Source organism: Rhineura floridana, chromosome 3, assembly GCF_030035675.1.
Source record: "Rhineura floridana isolate rRhiFlo1 chromosome 3, rRhiFlo1.hap2, whole genome shotgun sequence".
Classification (NCBI taxonomy): Eukaryota; Metazoa; Chordata; class Lepidosauria; order Squamata; family Rhineuridae; genus Rhineura; species Rhineura floridana.
Genome location: NC_084482.1, coordinates 221,395,589 through 221,416,226, shown reverse-complemented (window position 1 = coordinate 221,416,226; position 20,638 = coordinate 221,395,589). Strand labels below are relative to the sequence as shown.

Sequence of the window (20,638 nt, the reverse complement as noted above, 5' to 3'; positions counted from 1 at the left end):
CCCGGCATATGCTGGGGGGTAAAGAAAGACCGGGGAAGGAACTGGCAGTCCCACCTCATATATACGGTCTGCCTAGTAAATGTCGCAAGACGTCACCCTAAGAGTCAGAAACGACTCGGACTACAAGTGCGGGGACACCTTTACCTTTTAAAATCCCACAGAAACAGTAATAAAGCTCTGCACTTAAAAGGTTTGTTGAAAAAGGAAGGTCTTCTATAGGCACCACACAAAAAAAACACCTGTCTGATATGTAACAGGAGGAAGTTCAAAAAAGTAGATGCCACCACACAAAAGGCCAGGTTTCTCTATCATACAGAGTGGACTTCCTAATGAGATGGTATGCGTAAGAGGCCATCCTCTGCAGATTTCAGTGATGGGCTGCATATATAACAGGTGAGATAATTTTTTAAGCATCCTGGCCCCAACCTGTATAGGGCTTTAATCTATGTAGCCTGCAAGATGAAGAGAGGCTCCCATTGAAGTTCTTTCCATACTCCCTGCATTTAAATTGTTTCTCCTGTGTATCCCCTGTGATGTAAGCCTACTGCTTTCATTGAATCTCTTTCCATACTCCGTGCATTAAAAAAGATACTCCACAGTGTTTTTTCATGTGAAGTAAGTGTGCTCTGACTGAACCTCTTTCCACTCACTACATTTAAATGGTTTCTCCCGTGTGGGTTCTGTGATGTAAAACAAGGTTACTGCTTACACTGAAGCTTTTTCCACACTCCCTGCATTTAAACGGTTTCTCCCCTGTGTGGGTTCTTTGATGTGAAGTAAGGTGACCGCTCTGACTGAAGCTCTTTCCACACTCGTTACATTTAAATGGCTTCTCCCCTGTGTGGGTTCTTTGATGTGAAGTAAGGTGACTGCTCTTATTAAAGCCCTGTCCACACTCCTTGCATTTAAATGGTTTCTCCCCTGTGTGTGTTTGGTGATGTAATTTCAGGCTAATGCTTACACTGAAGCTCTTTCCGCACTCACTGCATTTAAATGGTTTCTCCCCTGTGTGTGTTCTTTCATGTAATCTGAGGTTACCACTCTGACTGAAGCTCTTTCCACACTCTTTGCATTTAAATGGCTTCTCCCCTGTGTGGGTTCTTTGATGTAAAATAAGGTCACTGCTCTGACTGAAGCTCTTTCCACACTCACTGCATTTAAATTGTTTCTCCCCTGTATGGGTTCTTTGATGTGAAGTAAGATTACTTCTCTGACTGAAGCTCTTTCCGCACTCACTGCATTTAAATGGTTTCTCCCGTGTGTGTTCTTTCATGTAACCTGAGGTTACCACTCTGACTGAAGCTCTTTCCACACTCCTTACATTTAACTGGCTTCTCCCCCGTGTGGGTTCTTTGATGTGAAGTAAGCTTACTTCTCTCACTAAACCCCTGTCCACACTCCATGCATTTAAATGGTTTCTCCCCTGTGTGTGTTCTTTGATGTGAAGTAAGCTTACTTCTCTGACTAAAGCCCTGTCCACACTCCATGCATTTAAATGGTTTCTCCCCTGTGTGTGTTTGGTGATGTAATTTCAGGCTACTGCTTACACTGAAGCTCTTTCCGCACTCACTGCATTTAAATGGCTTCTCCCCTGTGTGGGTTCTTTGATGTGAAGTAAGCTTACTTCTCTGACTAAAGCCCTGTCCACACTCCATGCATTTAAATGGTTTCTCCCCTGTGTGTGTTCGGTGATGTAATTTCAGGCTACTGCTTACACTGAAGCTCTTTCCGCACTCACTGCATTTAAATGGCTTCTCCGCTGTGTGGGTTCTTTGATGTGAAGTAAGGCTACTACTCTGACTGAAGCTCTTTCCACACTCTTTGCATTTAAATGGCTTCTCCCCTGTGTGGGTTCTTTGATGCGAAGTAAGGTCACTGCTTCGACTGAAGCTCTTTCCACACTCCATGCATTTAAATGGCTTCTCACCTGTGTGGGTTCTTTTTTTTTTTTTTACAATAATTTTTATTCAGATTTTCATAAAACATACAAGACAAAATCATAAAACATTCAAAGACAAAAAACAAAATCAAAAATAGTTAAACAAAAAAAAAAATAAAGAGTAAAATATTGACTTCCCATTTGTCACAGATCAAATCAGTTATAAGTCTATAATATATAACAATCCTGTCTCTTAAATCATATTATAAAATCACTTTCCTCCAGTAGTTATCTTACTTAATCATCAAATCTCATAAACATTACTTTATTCTTTCCACAAAAAGTCAAAGAGAGGTTTCAATTCTTTAAGAAATATATCTATCAATTTTTTTCCAAATAAGCATGTCGATTAATCCATCTCATTACTAATTATAATAATCTTATTGTCATAACCATAGTCAAAATAAACATTTCAATTAATCCATCTCATCAGAATCTGTTAGGTTCAATAATTTCAGTAGCCATTATTCTATTATCCCTATTAGTTCCATCTTCCATCTTCCATCTTCAATAGTCTTGTTAAGTCCAGTAATTTCAGTGTCCAATCTTCCATTATCAGTATTCCATAATAATCTTGCTGTCATAGCCATAGTCATATAGTAAGAGTCTGATGGGAATTACCTCTATCCCAAATATTTTCTTGCCATCCATTCTGAATAGGTTGCTGAAATACTGCTGTAAAATCATATCTCTGTTCTTTTTTTCAAAATGCACTGGCTCATCTCTTGAAAGTTTTTCCATTGTCACATGGCTGCAGTTAATTCCATAGGTTTTCTCTATATTAGGCTCCATCACTTCATTCCAGTCCAGAAGATTATCCATGCCATTGATAACTTTGTCTCTAGAATCTTCATTAATTTCTTCAGAGATAACATTGAATTCCAAACAGTAGATTTTATTTCTAAAATCCATAAACTCCAAATCTTTTTCCTGTTCCACGTTTGTTCCAGTCTCCGGGGTCTCCTCTCTCACAGGGACCCCTATTTCTTTAAGCTCCTGCGTCATTTTGCTCAATTCAATTTTCAGCTCCTTACAACCCTGTCGCAGGTCTTTTTCCTGTTCCACGTTTGTTCCAGTCTCCAGGGTCTCCTCTCTCACAGGGACCCCTATTTCTTTAATCTCCTGCGTCATTTTACTCAATTCAATTTTCAGCTCCTTACAACCCTGTCGCAGGGTTCGTTTCGTTATCTCAATCTCATCCATTGTTTTCTGAAACATAATTACTTCCAGATTCTCGGCCACTTTCTTAATTGCCATTTTAAAAGAAAAATATAAGAGAACCACTTCTTATTTCAGCAACAATTGGGTTAATACTCCAAACTTGGTGACATCACAGTATAAACAGAACAGCCAGCCTTATCTCTCCATGCTTAAGTAAACAAAATGCAGTTCCCAGGATCGAAACAATTAATGGCGTCGTCAGGAAACAGATTCGTCAAAATAAAATAAACCAAAAAGAGAGTAGTCTCAGACAATATAATATTCTTCAGAATAAAAATCAGGAATAGAAATCCCTCTTCTGTGTATATCTTTAGAATGCAAATCCAGGACAGCTTTTTGCAACAAAAACAGAGATAAGCTATTAATTAGTGAATAGCAGAGAGAAGTTATGGCTCCCCGGTGAGATGTCAAAAACCGATCAATCTGGCAAATCTCTTTTTACAGCAACAATTTAAGTCAAGTAAAAAAAAATATAGAAAGAAGGGTGCTTGCCTGTTAGTGCGTTCTCTCTTTGAAGAAAAGATGAACGTTCGCTTTATCAGATAGAGCTTGTTGAAAATCCGTCCCACCTTCGTCGGCTGGACCTCGTCCCATAAATTAATGAGATCTGGTCGTCCCAACAAAAATAGGCTTTGAGGTTAATCTCTTCGTTTCTCCCTACCCGGGAGAAGTTTTATCAGTCAAAAAAAAAAAAAGTTCTGACTGATATATCTGAATAAGCTTCTTTTGAGGCAGGAGCCCGTCTCAAAAGCAGGCACAGGCTAAGTCACCCTTCCCGGAAGTCTCTCTATCCACTTTCTCAATGCCATGCATCATTTTATACACTTCTATCATGTCTCCTCTGACCCGCCTTTTCTCTAAACTAAAAAGCCCCAAATGCTGCAACCTTTCCTCGTAAGGGAGTTGCTCCATCCCCTTGGTCATTCTGGTTGCCCTCTTCTGAACCTTTTCCAACTCTATAATATCCTTTTTGAGATGAGGCGACCAGAACTGTACACAGTATTCCAAATGCGTCCGCACCATAGATTTATACAACGGCATTATGATATCGGCTGTTTTATTTTCAATACCTTTCCTAATTATTGCTAGCATGGAATTTGCCTTTTTCACAGCTGCCGCACACTGGGTCGACATTTTCATCGTGCTGTCCACTACAACCCCAAGGTCTCTCTCCTGGTCGGTCACCGCCAGTTCAGACCCCATGAGCGTATATGTGAAATTCAGATTTTTTGCTCCAATATGCATAAGTTTACACTTATTTATATTGAATTGCATTTGCCATTTTTCTGCCCATTCACTCAGTTTGGAGAGGTCTTTTTGGAGCTCTTCGCAATCCCTTTTTGTTTTAACAACCCTGAACAATTTAGTGTCATCAGCAAACTTGGCCACTTCACTGCTCACTCCTAATTCTAGGTCATTAATGAACAAGTTGAAAAGTACAGGTCCCAATACCGATCCTTGAGGGACTCCACTTTCTACAGCCCTCCATTGGGAGAACTGTCCTACTCTCTGCTTTCTGCTTCTTAACCAATTTCTTATCCGCAAGAGGACCTCTTCTCTTATTCCATGACTGCTAAGCTTCCTCAGAAGCCTTTGGTGAGGTACCTTGTCAAATGGTTTTTGAAAGTCTAAGTACACTATGTCCACTGGATCACCCCTATCTATATGCTTGTTGACACTCTCAAAGAATTCTAATAGGTTACTGAGACAGGACTTTCCCTTGCAGAAGCCATGCTGGCTCTGCTTCAGCAAGGCTTGTTCTTCTATGTGCTTAGTTAATCTAGCTTTAATTCTACCAGTTTTCCAGGGACAGAAGTTAAGCTAACTGGCCTGTAATTTCCGGGATCCCCTCTGGATCCCTTTTTGAAGATTGGCGTTACATTTGCCACTTTCCAGTCCTCAGGCACGGAGGAGGACCCAAGGGACAAGTTACATATTTTAGTTAGCAGATCAGCAATTTCACATTTGAGTTCTTTGAGAACTCTCGGGTGGATGCCATCCGGGCCCGGTGATTTGTCAGTTTTTATATTGTCCATTAAGCTTAGAACTTCCTCTCTCGTTACCACTATTTGTCTCAGTTCCTCAGAATCCCTTCCTGCAAATGTTAGTTCAGGTTCAGGGATCTGCCCTATATCTTCCACTGTGAAGACAGATGCAAAGAATTCATTTAGCTTCTCTGCAATCTCCTTATCGTTCTTTAGTACACCTTTGACTCCCTTATCATCCAAGGGTCCAATCGTCTCCCTAGATGGTCTCCTGCTTTGAATGTATTTATAGAATTTTTTGTTGTTGGTTTTTATGTTCTTAGCAATGTGCTCCTCAAATTCTTTTTTAGCATCCCTTATTGTCTTCTTGCATTTCTTTTGCCAGAGTTTGTGTTCTTTTTTATTTTCTTCATTTGGACAAGACTTCCATTTTTTGAAGGAAGACTTTTTGCCTGTAAGAGCTTATTTGACTTTGCTCGTTAACCATGCTGGCATCATCTTGGCCCTGGCGGTACCTTTTCTGATCTGCGGTATGCACTCCAGTTGAGCTTCTAATATAGTGTTTTTAAACAACTTCCAAGCATTTTCGAGTGATGTGACCCTCTGGACTTTGTTTTTCAGCTTTCTTTTTACCAATCCCCTCATTTTTGTGAAGTTTCCTCTTTTGAAGTCAAATGTGACCGTGTTGGATTTTCTTGGCAATTGGCCAGTTACATGTATGTTTAATTTAATAGCACTGTGGTCACTGCTCCCAATCGGTTCAACAACACTTACATCTTGCACCAGGTCCCGGTCCCCACTGAGGATTAAGTCCAGGGTTGCCGTCCCTCTGGTCGGTTCCATGACCAACTGGTCTAGGGAATAGTCATTTAGAATATCTAGAAACTTTGCTTCTTTGTCATGACTGGAACACATATGCAGCCAGTCTATGTCCGGGTAGTTGAAGTCACCCATTACTACCACATTTCCTAGTTTGGATGCTTCCTCAATTTCATATCTCATCTCAAGCTCTCCCTGAGCATTTTGATCAGGGGGACGATAGATCGTTCCCAGTATTAAGTCCCTCCTGGGGCATGTTATCACCACCCACAACGATTCTGTGGAGGAGTCTGCCTCTTTTGGGGTTTCGAGCTTGCTGGATTCAATGCCTTCTTTCACGTATAGAGCGACTCCGCCACCAATACGTCCTTCCCTGTCCTTCCGATATAGTTTATATCCAGGGATAACCGTATCCCACTGGTTTCCTCCATTCCACCAGGTCTCCGTTATGCTCACTATATCAATGCTCTCCTCTAAGACCAAGCACTCCAGTTCTCCCATCTTGGTTCGCAGGCTCCTAGCATTAGCGTACAGGCACTTGTAAGCAGGCCTGTGGTAATTTGACCAAATTCACCCCCAGTATTTCTTTACAATGTGTGCAAAACCTATTTTTTTGCCAACTGTCATGGAGATGACATGGAATTAATATCTGTGCAGATTAAATTTTTAATTATATCCCTGATGAAAAGGGCCCAATAATAAAGCCTGAAATGGTTCACAATGTGACGAAGAAACTCTGTGGGGCTCAGGAATTAAAGACTTTGCGGAAGCAGAAGCAGAGATGAGAGGTGAGGGGTCCGAGATGGGTGAAATTCCTGGGGGTAGCAAAGGACAGAAGAGGTGCCCAAGCATGGAGAAAAGTCTGGAAGAAACTGGAGAATGTTCTGAGAGAGATTTGGGGCCTTTAAGGCCTTTTGCAGATCAAGCATTGTGGGGGAAAACAACAGAGGAAAGGGATGTGCCATTTATTGATTTGGATTGAGGCTGCTTGTAACATTCAAACCTCTGGAACCCAAATTTGCATGAAGAGTGAAATCCCTCCCATCCTCCGTCTCTCCCCTGCAGGCCCTTGAGAGCTGCTCCCTACAAAACATGTATTGTGGCGAAAGGTGTGGGAGTCCCAGAACTGGCCTAGTTTACTCCTCCCTCTCAGGCAGCGCCATGGCCTCAGAGGCACCGTCCGGATTGTCTCTTTTGTGGGATAGAGTGGAAAGATAGCCGGGCAGCCCAATCAGGTAAGGGGAGCATCATTGGGGGAGAGACCGAGGGGACAGCTGGGGTGGATCTCCCTGAGCGTAGTGGGGAGGGCTCTGGGAGAATACTACCTCTGAGGCTGCATAAGGAGAGCCTGCCGGATCAGGCCAATAGCCCGTCTGTTCCAGCAGCCGGTTCTTGCAGTGGCCGACCAGATGCCTGTGGGAAGCCTGCAAGCAGGACCTGAACACATGAGCACTCGCCCCACTTGTGATTCGGTGACACGTGTCTGGCAGAACTCTGGCAAAACTCCTAAAATACACTCTTGGAGAGGTGGGATCTTTTTTGAGAGCCAATCAAGCTCTGCCCTGTAATTGTGTCTAAGCAGTGTAAAATCCAGAAATACTCACCCCCACAAAAGCTAAATAAAATGTAACTGTACTAAAGAAATGCAAAGAAAAAGAGAGTGGGACAGCTTCAAGAGAGTCACACGGCTTGGTACCAAAATACCTGATGGAACGCCTCTCCTGACACGAACCCACTCGTACACTACGCTTAACATCTAAGGCCCTCCTCCGGGTGCCCACTCCGAGGGAAACTCGGAGTCTGGCAACAAGGGAGAGGGCCTTCTCAGTGGTGGCCCCCAAATTATGGAATGATTTCTGTGATGAGGTGCGCCTGGCGCCAACACTGTTATCTTTTCGGCACCAGGTCAAGACTTTCCTCTTCTCCCAGGCATTTTAGCATGTGCTTTTAAATTGCTTTTTAAAATGTATTTTTAGATTTCTATATTGCTTTTGTGGTAAACCACCCAGAGAGCTTCGGCTATGGGGTTGTATATAAATGCAATAAAATTAATTAATTAATTAATTAATCCCAGCATGCCCCACTGGTCAGGCTATTAGTACGATATGAACCAAAGTGTAGCTGCTAAGTGTCCTGCTCTGTTGCCATTCCCAGCATACTGCCTCTGGCAGTGGAGGGAATGCATTGCCATTGTGGCTCATAGCCACTGATGTCCTGATCCTCCATGGATTTGTCCAATCTTCTTTGAAAGCTATTCAAGTTTTTGGCTGAGCAAATGGTACATGTTTGGAGAAATTGCCTCTTCTTTTTCCAGGATCTGTTGCCCTTCCAGGGTCTGGTGACCTTTGAGGAGGTGGCCGTGTATTTCACAGAGGAGGAATGGGCCCTGCTGGATCCCGGCCAAAGAGCTCTGCACAGGGAAGTCATGGAGGAGAATTATGAGACGGTGGCCTCTCTCGGTAAGGGCACTTTTCCCCCTTGACTGATGAATGCTGAAGATATGAATTTAGTACCTGTGCTATTTAACCTTCCCCGGCAGGGGTGTTGTTAGAGAAATGGGTGGCTGAGCCCCAGATATTTGGGGAGGGACTGCAGCTCAGAGGGGGAACACCTGCTTTGCATGTACAGTAAGTTTACTGCTCTGACTGAAGCTCTTTCCACATTCCCTGCATTTAAATGGTTTCTCGCCTGTGTGGGTTCTTTCATGTAAAGTAAGGCTACTGTTCTGACTGAAACACTTTCCACACTGCTTGCATTTAAATGGCTTCTCCCCTGTGTGAGTTCTTTGATGCGAAGTAAGGTCACTGCTCTGACTGAAGCTCATTCCACACTCTCTGCATTTAAATGGTTTCTCCCCTGTGTGTGTTCTGTGATGCAAAGTAAGGTGAATGCTCTGACTGAAGCTCTTTCCACATTCCCTGCATTTAAATGGTTTCTCGCCTGTGTGGGTTCTTTGATGCGAAGTAAGGCTACCGTTCTGACTGAAGCACTTTCCACACTCTCTGCATTTAAATGGTTTCTCCCCTGTGTGTGTTCGCTGATGTAATTTCAGGCTACTGCTTACACTGAAGCTCTTTCCGCACTCACTGCATTTAAATGGTTTTTCTCCAGTGTGGGTTCTTTCATGTACTGTAAGGTACCGCTTGTGTCTAAAGCTCTTTCCACACTGCTTGCGTTTAAATGGCTTCTCCCCTGTGTGAGTTCTCTGATGTAAAATAAGTTTATTGCTTACACTGAAGCTCTTTCCACACTCCATACATTTAAATGGTTTCTCCCCTGTGTGTGTTCGGTGATGTAATTTCAGGCTACTGCTTACACTGAAGCTCTTTCCGCACTCACTGCATTTAAATGGTTTTTCTCCAGTGTGGGTTCTTTCATGTACTGTAAGGTACCGCTTGTGTCTAAAGCTCTTTCCACACTGCTTGCATTTAAATGGCTTCTCCCCTGTGTGAGTTCTCTGATGTAAAATAAGTTTATTGCTTACACTGAAGCTTTTTCCACACTCCATACATTTAAAAGGTTTCTCTCCTGTGTGGGTTCTTTGATGTGAAGTAAGATGATTGTTCTGAGTAAAGCTTTTTCCACATTCCCTGCATTTAAATGGTTTCTCCACTGTGTGGGTTCTGTGATGCGAAGTAAGGCTACTGCTTACACTGAAGCTCTTTCCACACTCACTGCATTTAAATGGCTTCTCCCCTGTATGGGTTCTTTGATGCGATGTAAGGTGACCGCCCTGACTGAAGTTCTTTCCACACTCCTTACATTTAAATGGCTTCTCCCCTGTGTGGGTTCTTTGATGTGAAGTAAGCTTACTTCTCTGACTAAAGCCCTGTCCACACTCCATGCATTTAAATGGTTTCTCCCCTGTGTGTGTTCTTTCATGTAATGTAAGGTTACCACTCTGACTGAAGCTCTTTCCACACACTTTGCATTTAAATGGCTTCTCCCCTGTGTGGGTTCTTTGATGCAAAGTAAGGTCACTGCTCTGACTGAAGCTCTTTCCACACACCATGCATTTAAATGGTTTCTCCCCTGTGTGTTTTCGGTGATGTAATTTAAGGCTACTGGTTAGACTGAAGCTCTTTTCACACTCTCTGCATTTAAAAGGTTTCTCTCCTGTGTGGGTTCTTTTATGTGAAGTAAGATGATCGTTCCGAGTAAAGCTTTTTCCACATTCCCTGCATTTAAATGGTTTCTCCCCTGTGTGGGTTCTGTGATGTGAAGTAAGGCTAGTTTTTACACTGAAGCTCTTTCCAAATTCCATGCATTTAAATGGTTTTTCTCCGGTTTGTGTTCTTTGATGAAAACTATGACAAGTAGAGGATTTCTTGCTCCCATTCTTTGGCTGCTTTCTTTCAGACGATTTTGGTCCCCTGTGATTTCCAAATATCTCTTTTTGACTCTCAGTCTTGGCTATTACCAGTGGCACCATCTGTGGTTTTCTATAATTCTCATTCTGCCAGTCACCTGCTGAGGGGGAAGAGGGTTGAAAAAAACACATTGGAATTTCAAGGCAAAAACAAAGCATTTCATCACAGATGAAGCCCAATTATCTGCTTCTCTATTTTTACATCTCCATAATTCTCCCCCTTTTATCTTTGCATGGCCCTCCCTCCCTATTCAATATCTATATAAACTCGCTGACAAAACGCCTGTTGGCAGTAAACTCTCACCCTCCTGTCTTGGCAAGGAGACACTTAACCTGTCTTCTATATGCCGACGACATTGCCCTGTTATGCCAAACGCAGGTGGGCTTATGTCATCTCTTAAGAGAACTTGCCTCCTTTTGTGTGGATGAACTTTTGAGAATTAACTATGCGAAATGCAAGGTTTTAGTTTTTGCCAAAAGTAGACATAAACACCGTGGGCAAATTGACAACCATATTATTGACCAAGTCAATGCCTTCAGTTACCTTGGCATTGCATTCCATCCCTTAGGTTCTTGGAATGCGCATTTTGTCCAGTCTGCTGCGACTGCACAGAAATCAGCCAGAGCTTTACTGACCTTCTTTTATACAAAGGGCGGTCAGTACATTCCGGCAGCAGTCCAGGTATTCAACGCCAAGGTGCTTCCTCAACGTCTTTACGGGACCCAAATTTGTAGTGGAGGCAATTATGCATTGTTGGAGAGGGTACAATCTAAATTCATGAGGTCTGTTTTGGGCGCTCCGAGATGTGTCCCCAGTGTGACCTTATGCTTGGAATTAGGTGCCCTTCTGATTGAGACCCACGCTTGGATATTAAAATTTAACTACTAGATGAAGCTGCTATTTTTACCCACGGGATTGCCCCCATTAACTTTGGAAGATTCCTTCCAATCTCAATGGCAACGGGTAATGATTCACAAACTCGGAACTCTCGGTTTTTCGCTCCCAGCGATTGGTGCCCTAGGCCATACGACCGCTAACACAACAATCATCCAACGCCTCAAAGATGTTGAGTATCAGAACAACATGAGCCTAGTTGCCGCTTATTCACAATGCAGTATTAATGTAAATCCCTGTAACTTGGCCACTTACATTTCAAGTTTATCTACCTCAAAACTCAGGAGAGCTTTTACCCTGGCACGATTCAATGTTCTGCCCTCGGCACTATGGAGGGTAGATACAGGGGCGTTGATAATTATGATTGAACTTGCCCCTGTGGAGCAGATGCGGTGGAGACAGTGAACCTTGTACTACTTTGCTGCCCTTTTTATTCAGATCTCCGCCTTAAGTTCATCTCCCCACTTTTATCTAATCTTCCTCTGAGCCCAGAAGCTATGATTTTACAATATTTAACAGCAGATTCAGAATCACGGATCACTCTGAGGTCGCCTCGTTCTGCACAGCTGCTATGGCTCGCAGGAGGGACCTAATGCGATGTCTATTAGATCAAGGTTTTAGCTAGATTACTATGTGGACCCGGTTTTAGCTTTTTAGCTTTCTCACTGCAATGATACTGTATTGTATTCTATCTCCACTCTGATATTCAGAGGATCCGTAAATATACCGCTGGTCTTGGACCGTAATAAAGATTTTACGTTATCTTTGCATGGCCAGATGAAAGCAAGGTTACCTGAATATCCTACAGTATCACACAGCAACATAAATTCCTTTCAGGTCCATATAACACTTGATGTCATTAAGCCCAGATTTGTCTGGATTTTCCTCCTACTGCCATACAACTGTGATATATATTTCTAAAATAGTATGGAATGAAAAGTGGGGTGTGGGGGAAGAGAAGGGCAGCAAGTCTGCAGAACAGGACAAACTGGGCACAGCTCACTTCTCCTTGATTCCTAATAATTTGACTGCAGTCAAAACAGCCGGTCAGTGAATGTGCATGCTTGTAATTTTCCTCTTTCCTCTTTTAAGAAAGCATTTATATTTGATGTCACACTTTTGATTACTGCTGAAAATAGAGAGTGCTTCAAAGGCACATAGCACACGCTATTGCCAACCCTACACCTATGTGGGGGAAGCGTGGGGTATTTGAGGTGTTGGGGTACTCCCTCTAGGTTCCTGGAGACCACCAAGATTCAGTGTTGTGAAATCCTTCTACAGCTTCCCTGAGTAATCTTTCAAGTCCATACCTACTGATCTCACCCTTTCATCAGAGCCACATACAACTGGATCATGCTCTTCCAGCCAAGAGGTGAAGCCTAGTTTTGACATTCCCAAATTATCCTCTCCTCCCCAAAGGAAACAAAGATTTTAGATCTGGAACTGATTAGTACAGGGACCCAAGTTATCCTCCTGACCAGTTGCCTGGAGGTGTACATAAATCTCCACTCAGGGGCTCTGTGGAAACCAATCCAGCCATCTTAATTTGGGGGATTCCTCAGCAGGTAGAAAAGAAACTTCAACCTAGCGGCTCTTCCTCAGAACAGCCCTGTGGAATCAGACCACAGGCCTATCTGCTTTATCTGGGGCGGCTCAGGACTTCATGGTTTCCATGACAACCATGGGGCTGTCTCAATTTGTTTCTGGCCCGACGCATGTGTCGGGACATACCCTTGATTTGATCTTCGTCACTGGACATGGAGATGGTGATCTGGAGGTTGGGGATTTATCATCTATGCCTTTGTCATGGACAGATCACCGCTTGCTGAAGTTTAGGCTCACAGCAGCCCTTTCCCTCTGCAAGGGCGGGAGACCTATTAAATTGGTCTGCCCCCGGAGACTAATGGATCCTGAGGGTTTCCAAAGGGCTCTGGGGGTTTTTCCGACTGAGAAGACTGGCGCTCCTGTCCAAGCCCTGGTTGAACTGTGGAATACGGAAATGACCCGGGCGGTTGACACGATCACTCCCATGCGCCCCCTCCTATGCAGAGCTCATACAGCTCCATGGTATACCTTGGAGCTGAGAGCGATGAAGCAAGAGAGGAGGAGGCTTGAGTGCAGATGGAGGTGAACTCCCGATGAATGCAATTACACCTTGGTAAGTGCTTGTTCTTAGCAGTATATAGTAGCGGTGAGGGCAGCAAAAAAGAGATATTTTGCTGATACTATTAAGTCATCACTCTCCCGCCCAGCGGAGCTCTTTAAAATTGTGCGAGGGCTTTTACATTCTGGTCCTCGGGATATTATAGATTCATCTGTAGCCCGCTGTGATGAGTTCGCCGAGCACTTCCAAGATGAGATCGCATGCATTCGCCGGGACTTAGACTCCAATATTATAGCAGTTGGACCTAATGAAGTATCCAGATCACGGTCTTGTCCTCATTTATTGGATGAGTTTCAGTCTGTGCAGCTTGAGGATGTTGACAGGATCCTTGGACTGGTGCGGGCGACCACATCTGTACTGGATCCTTGCCCCTCTTGGCTGGTGAAAGCTGGCAGGACCGGAACTGCCGGCTGGGCCAAGGAGGTAATAAATGCCTCTTTAAGAGAGGGAGTGGTCCCTGACTGCCTAAAAGAGGCGGTGGTGAGACCACTCCTGAAGAAACCCTCCTTGGACCCAGATAACTTGAACAACTATAGACCTGTGGCGAATGTTCCGTTCCTGGGCAAGATCCTGGAGCGGATGGTTGCCGGCCAGCTCCAGACGCTCTTGGATGACACTGATTATCTTGATCCATTTCAATCCGGTTTTAGGCCCGGTTATGGCACCGAAACAGCCTTGGTCGCCCTGTACGATGACCTCTGTCGGGAGAGGGACAGGGGGAGTGTGACCCTGTTGATTCTCCTTGATCTCTCAGCTGCTTTTGATACCATCGACCATGGTATCCTTCTGGGGAGACTCACGGAGTTCGGAGTCGGGGGTACTGCTTGGCAGTGGCTCCGCTCCTACTTGGTGGGTCGTCACCAGAAGGTAGTGCTTGGGGAACATTGCTCGACACCCTGGACTCTCCATTGTGGAGTCCCACAGGGATCGGTACTGTCCCCCATGCTTTTTAACATCTACATGCAGCCACTGGGTGTGGTCAACAGGAGTTTTGGGGTGCGTTATCACCAGTACGCTGATGACACGCAGCTCTATTTCTCCTTTTCATCCTCTTCAGGTGAGGCTGTTAATATGCTAAACCGCTGCCTGGCCGTGATAATGGACTGGATGGGGGCTAACAAACTGAAGCTCAATCCTGACAAGACCGAGATGCTGTTGGTGAGTGCCTTCACTGCCCAGATGGAGGATGTTCATCCTGTTCTTGATGGGGTTACACTCCCCTTGAAGGAACAGGTTTGTAGCTTGGGAGTTCTTTTCGATCCCTCCTTGTCTCTCGAGACCCAGGTGGCCTCGGTGGCACGGAATGCTTTCTACCATCTTCGACTGGTAGCCCAGCTACGTCCCTATCTGGACAGTGATGACCTTGCCTCAGTTGTTCACGCTCTGGTAACATCTAGGCTGGACTACTGCAATGTGCTCTACGTTGGGCTGCCCTTGAAGATAGTTCAGAAACTACAGCTAGTCCAGAATGCAGAGGCCAGATTACTGACGTGGACCAGAAGGTCTGCTCATATAACACCTGTTCTGGCTCATCTGCACTGGCTTCCTATTTGTTTCCGGGCTAAATTCAAAGGGCTGGTTTTGACCTATAAAGCCCTACACAGCATGGGACTGCAATACCTGGTGGAACGCCTCTCCCAATATGAACCTACCCGTACACTGCGCTCAACATCTAAGGCCCTCCAACGGGTGCCATCCCATCGAGAAGCCCAGAGGGTTGTGACTAGAACTAGGGCCTTTTCGGTAGTGGCCCCCGAACTGTGGAATAGTCTCCCCGATGACGTATGCCTGGCGCCGATGCTGCTATCCTTTCGGCACCAGGTGAAACCCTTTTTATACTCCCAGGCATTTTAAAGTGTATTTTAAATTGTATTTTATAGTGTATTTTATCAGTATTTTCATTATTGTTGTATTTTGACGTTGTTGGTTCTTTGTTATTGTTTGTTTTGATCTTTGATTTTGTTATACTTATTGTATTTATATATTGTGCTTGTTTTATCTCTCATGTACACCGCCCAGAGAGCCTTTTTGGCTTAGGGCGGTATATCAATTAAATAAAATAAATAAATAAATAAAATAAATATCTAGTCCAGCATCCTCACAGTGCCTGATCAGATGCGAATGGGAAGTCTACAGGGAGGACAAAGGCACCACCCTCCGATCTGACATCAGATGTGCGGCAGATAAAGGTGAGGCTTCAAAAGAACCACCAGCACCTTGAAACGGGCTGCCAATTGCGCCTTTGCTGGACTGGGGCGCACTTCTGCCAGTCAGCTGATCAGCGGTTGGAGGGGGCTTTGCTCAAGGAAGGGGAAGCTGTTTCCATTGGATGGAAATCACTTCTCCCTCCCAGCACTGCTCTGTGAAGCAGCCCCATTCAGCTCCTGAAGTTGAAAGAAGCAGCGTGGGGTGGCAAGCCAAGGCCTCAGCTTGGCTGTGGGTGCCTGTTCCCTTTTGGAAGCCACTGCTTTTTAGAAAGATCGGTTGTGCATGGGACTTCTCTGGCAGGCAGCCCATCTGAAAGGCACCTTTTTTCCCTCCCTCCCTGCACTATGAAAGGAGGGGGAAGGGTGCTTCAGAGAGCACTTTGCAGCTTTAAGACAGTCACTGTGCTCCCAACGGGGCAAGGGTTGCACTCAGGTCCTGCTTGCTTGCTTCCTATAGGCATGCTGCCATTGGCCTGATCCAGCAGGCTCTTCTTAAAGACATCAAAGATGTTCTCCAGGAGAACTCACACCCTGATGGGTCAATTAATCTGCAACGAATCATATTACACAGGAAGTGAAAAATCCTACAATTTCCAAACCAAAATGGGGCCTCAACGCAGCTGAACATCTGGATAAAGGGATCTTTTCTTTCTTCCCAACACGAATGGAGGTCTGACTCTTTGAAGGAAATAGACAAGACTAGTTACTTTTGACCAGAAAATATTCAGCCCTTACAAACAGAGATTTTTATAGATAAGAAAAGGTATAATTTTGATCTGGTAAGTCCTGCTCTCGGTGAATAGAACAGAGTTGTGTGGACCAAGTAGGGTCAGTCTGGCACTTGTGAACATGCGTCCACTGGGCATGAAGCTCATCTTGAAATGCCTGTTGGGGGTGAACCTAGTAAAGCCAGCTTCTTAGTAGGCTGCAAACTACTAGGGCAGAACCTAGTAAAGTCAGCAACAGCAGATGCAATTCACTGTGTCACAGGCCACCTGTATTTATAGAAATTGGCCATCTCCAATTCTTTATAATTGATTTACATAGAATTATGTGTGGAAAAGTAGCGCAAACAATACAAGCCAAAACATGAGTAAAAAGACAAGCTGCCAGTTAAAGTGTCTTTTTTCCTTTGAGTTTTGTTTACAGTAGTTCCAAAATAAATTCTTTCCCGTAAAGTATCAACATTTTATAAGGAGTCCGGGCATTCAGCCAATGATCATGTCTATATATGGCTGAAGCTGTACAGGGGTGAGTCAGGAGAACTTATTAGAATACAACATCAGCATCAAGATGCAGGTTAGGATGAGAGTTCAAATGATGGAAACAAGAGTATAGTAGTAATATGAGCATGAACTGACAGAGTCTAGATCAGGGTTTCCCAACCTTTGGTCCACAGATGTTGCTGGACTACAGTTCCCATAATTCCTGACCATTGGCCATGCTGGATGGGGCTGATGGGAGTTGTAGTCCCACAACATCTGTGGCTCAAAGGTCGGGAAACCCTGGTCTAGATAGATACAAACTAGAGCTATAAAAGACAGACAGCCTTGGGGATTTTTACCAGTTGTCCGTGACACTGGTCGAAGAAAGAACCACCTGCTCTGAGTGTTAAGGTCCACACGCAGCAAAGGTGAGATCACTCCTTTTCAGATGGAAATCAATGTGACCTATGCTGTCCTTTGAAATGCAACACGTTAGCGTACATCCCCTTTGTATGTGCTGTGTAAGACCTATGTTCTGATATGTGGCTATGTCCACAAAGTACAGTAAATTAGACGTGTTAATTATACATAGACACTGATAAAGATTTCCTTTCTTGATCGGCCATTAGATATTCCTAGACCTAAAAAGATTCTTGGCTGGGATCTCTGGCCACTTGGTTCACCTGGTCAGACCTAACTGCCGGCAAAAACTATTATGTATATCACACACGTGCACGCCTGTCTTGCTTCTGCTACTGCAGGAGGGAAGAGAGGAAGATGAGGTGCAATATTGGGCATTGCTGGTTTCTGTTATCAGTTCGTTATTTTCTTCCATTTTTTTACAGCTCTGCTATTAGTGGATATTTACTTATTCATTGTCATGTAGGTGAATTATACGTCACCATTCTGGACAGGACAGTTTATAATAAAGAAGAAGTAGATAAGAATATATAAACATCCCAAAAAACTCCCACAGTCTATCCAAACACACAATAAAACACTGAATGACAACTATTAAAACCAGCAGGAATTTCGGGTCTGTCTTCCTCCGAACACCTTCCAAAAAGATGTCTTCACCGACGGCATGGAAATATAAAGAGACGAGGCCTGACGTAGGGAGAATGTTCCATGTCGAGGAGCCATTACTGAAAAATGACCATGTACCTCATCCTGTGTAGGGACCACCAGGAAGGCCTCATCTCCTGATCTTCAAGCAAAGGCAGATTCATACATGTGGGGGTGTTGTTGGCTGGCTACTAATTTATGAGCCTGGGAGACCCTCCATCTCAATATTGCCAATATGAGCTTTAAAAATGGCTTCTATATGGGTCACTTTGCAAACAAACAAAGAGGCCTGATGGGAAAAAGTACCCTAAGGAGTAAAATTGGTCCCACTCTGCATTCCAGTTTGTGCGGTTCCTTTTGCTGCTTGAAATCTCTCTTAGCCCCAGATGTCAACCGGGGTCTGACTCCATCACCCTCCCCTGCTTTTCATTCATCACCGCAGGTTCCTGCCTTCTCTGGACCCTTTCCTGCTGCAGAAAAGGTCCCGTCAAGGGCGCTGCTGCAATTCCAGCTTTCCTGGGATGTCTGCTAGCTGAGGGAATGGCACTTGTTCCACCTGGCAGAGAGCCTTTCTCAGGGTCCCTCTTGCCTGCTGCCTTTGCTGTGTCCCTGCCTGAGTCAAAGAGTCTCTGTGCTCCATTTCTGCTTCCAGACTTCCCACCAGGGCTGGCAAAGCTAAATCGTGTTCTCTGTCCTGTCTTCTGGAGGTCATTCCCTACAAACTGTAGCCTCCACCTCTGCTTCCTCTTCTCCAAACTGCCGCTTCTTCCTGCTTCAAAGACAAAAGCTGACCTTTGGGCAGTGGAAGGCAGAGGGAGGAGGCAGCGGGTGCTCCCGGGAGCATCTCTTCCCACTGGGAGGTTAGAGTTCAAGGCACAGAGTGTCAATGATCTGCTGAGGATGCAGGAGAAGATGCTCTGCTGGAGTTTGGGAGCTCCTGCCCTCTCCTCCTCCAGCTGCAAGGTAAGATTTTTCATCATGGGGCAGCAAAAGGCGGCAGGGAGGGGCACTTTTTGCACTGAATGATCAAAAAGCCCCAAGAACAGAGGAAGCTGCATTCTACCAGATCACATTGGTCCATCTAGTCCTGCCTGCTTACAGCAACTAGCTGTGGATGTCAGGCAGAGAAAGACCTTTCCCAGCACCTCCTACCGGATCCTTTCACCCCTCTTGGAGCTGCCAGGGACTAAACCTTGGACCTTCTACATGCAAAGCAGGTGTTCCCCTTCTGAGCTGCAGTCCCTCCCCAAATATCCAGGGCCCAGGCACCCATTTCCACGACAGCATCCCTGCAGTGGAAGGTTAAATAGCACAGGTACTAAATCCATACCTTCAACATTCATCAGTCAAGGGGGAAAAGTGCCCATACCGAGAGAGGCCACCGTCTCATAATTCTCCTCCATGACTTCCCTGTGCAGAGCTCTTTGGCCAGGATCCAGCAGGGCCCATTCCTCCTCCGTGAAATACACGGCCACCTCCTCAAAGGTCACCAGACCCTGGAAGGGCAACAGATCCTGGAAAAAGGAGAGGCAGTTTCTCCAACATGTACCATTTGCTCAGCCAAAAACTTGAATAGCTTTCAAAGAAGATTGGACAAATCCATGGAGGATCAGGACATCAGTGGCTACGAGCCACAATGGCAATGCATTCCCTCCACTGCCAGAGGCAGTATGCTGGGAATGGCAACAGAGCAGGACACTTGGCAGCTACACTTTGGTTCATATCGTACTAATAGCCTGACCAGTGGGGCATGCTGGGATTAATTAATTAATTAATTAATTTTATTGCATTTATATACAACCCCATAGCCGAAGCTCTCTGGGTGGTTTACCACAAAAACAATATAGAAATCTAAAAATACATTTTAAAAAGCAATCTAAAAGCACATGCTAAAATGCCTGGGAGAAGAGGAAAGTCTTGACCTGGCGCGGAAAACATAACAGTGTTGGCGCCAGGCTCACCTCATCACAGAAATCATTCCATAATTTGGGGGCCACCACTCAGAAGGCTCTCTCCCTTATTGCCAGACTCCGAGTTTCCCTCGGAGTGGGCACCCGGAAGAGGGCCTTAGATGTTAAGCGTAGTGTACGGGTGGGTTCGTGTCAGGAGAGGCATTCCATCAGGTATTTTGGTACCAAGCCGTGTGACTCTCTTGAAGCTGTCCCACTCTCTTTTTCTTTGCATTTCTTTAGTACAGTTACTTTTTATTTAGCTTTTGTGGGGGTGAGTATTTCTGGATTTTACACTGCTCAGACACAATTGCAGGGCAGAGCTTGATTGACTCTCGAAAAAGATCCCACCTCTCCAAGAGTGTATTTTAGGAGTTTTGCCAGAGTTCTGCCAGACACGTGTCACCGAATCACAAGTGGGGCGAGTGCTCATGTGTTCAGGTCCTGCTTGCAGGCTTCCCACAGGCATCTGGTCGGCCACTGCAAGAACCGGCTGCTGGAACAGACGGGCTATTGGCCTGATCCGGCAAGCTCTCCTTATGGAGCCTCAGAGGTAGTATTCTCCCACAGCCCTCCCCAGTACGCTCAGGGAGACACACCCCAGCTGTCCCCTCGGTCTCTCCCCCAATGATCCTCCCCTTACCTGATTGGGCTGCCCGGCTGCTCTTTCCACTCCATCCCAGAAAAAAGACAATCTGGACGGTGCCTCTGAGGCCATGGCGCTGCCTGAGAGGGAGGAGTAAACTAGGCCAGCTCTGGGACTCCCACAGCTTTCACCATGATGCACGTTTCGTAGGGAGCAGCTCTCAAAGGCCTGCAG

The 20,638-nt window shown here is 45.0% G+C and overlaps 1 pseudogene; it reads right to left on the bottom strand.

The window, feature by feature from the left end:
• Positions 1-395: 395 nt before the first annotated feature.
• LOC133381707 (zinc finger protein 91-like) lies at positions 396-19,311 on the bottom strand (annotated as a pseudogene).
• Between the last annotated feature and the right edge of the window lie 1,327 nt (positions 19,312-20,638).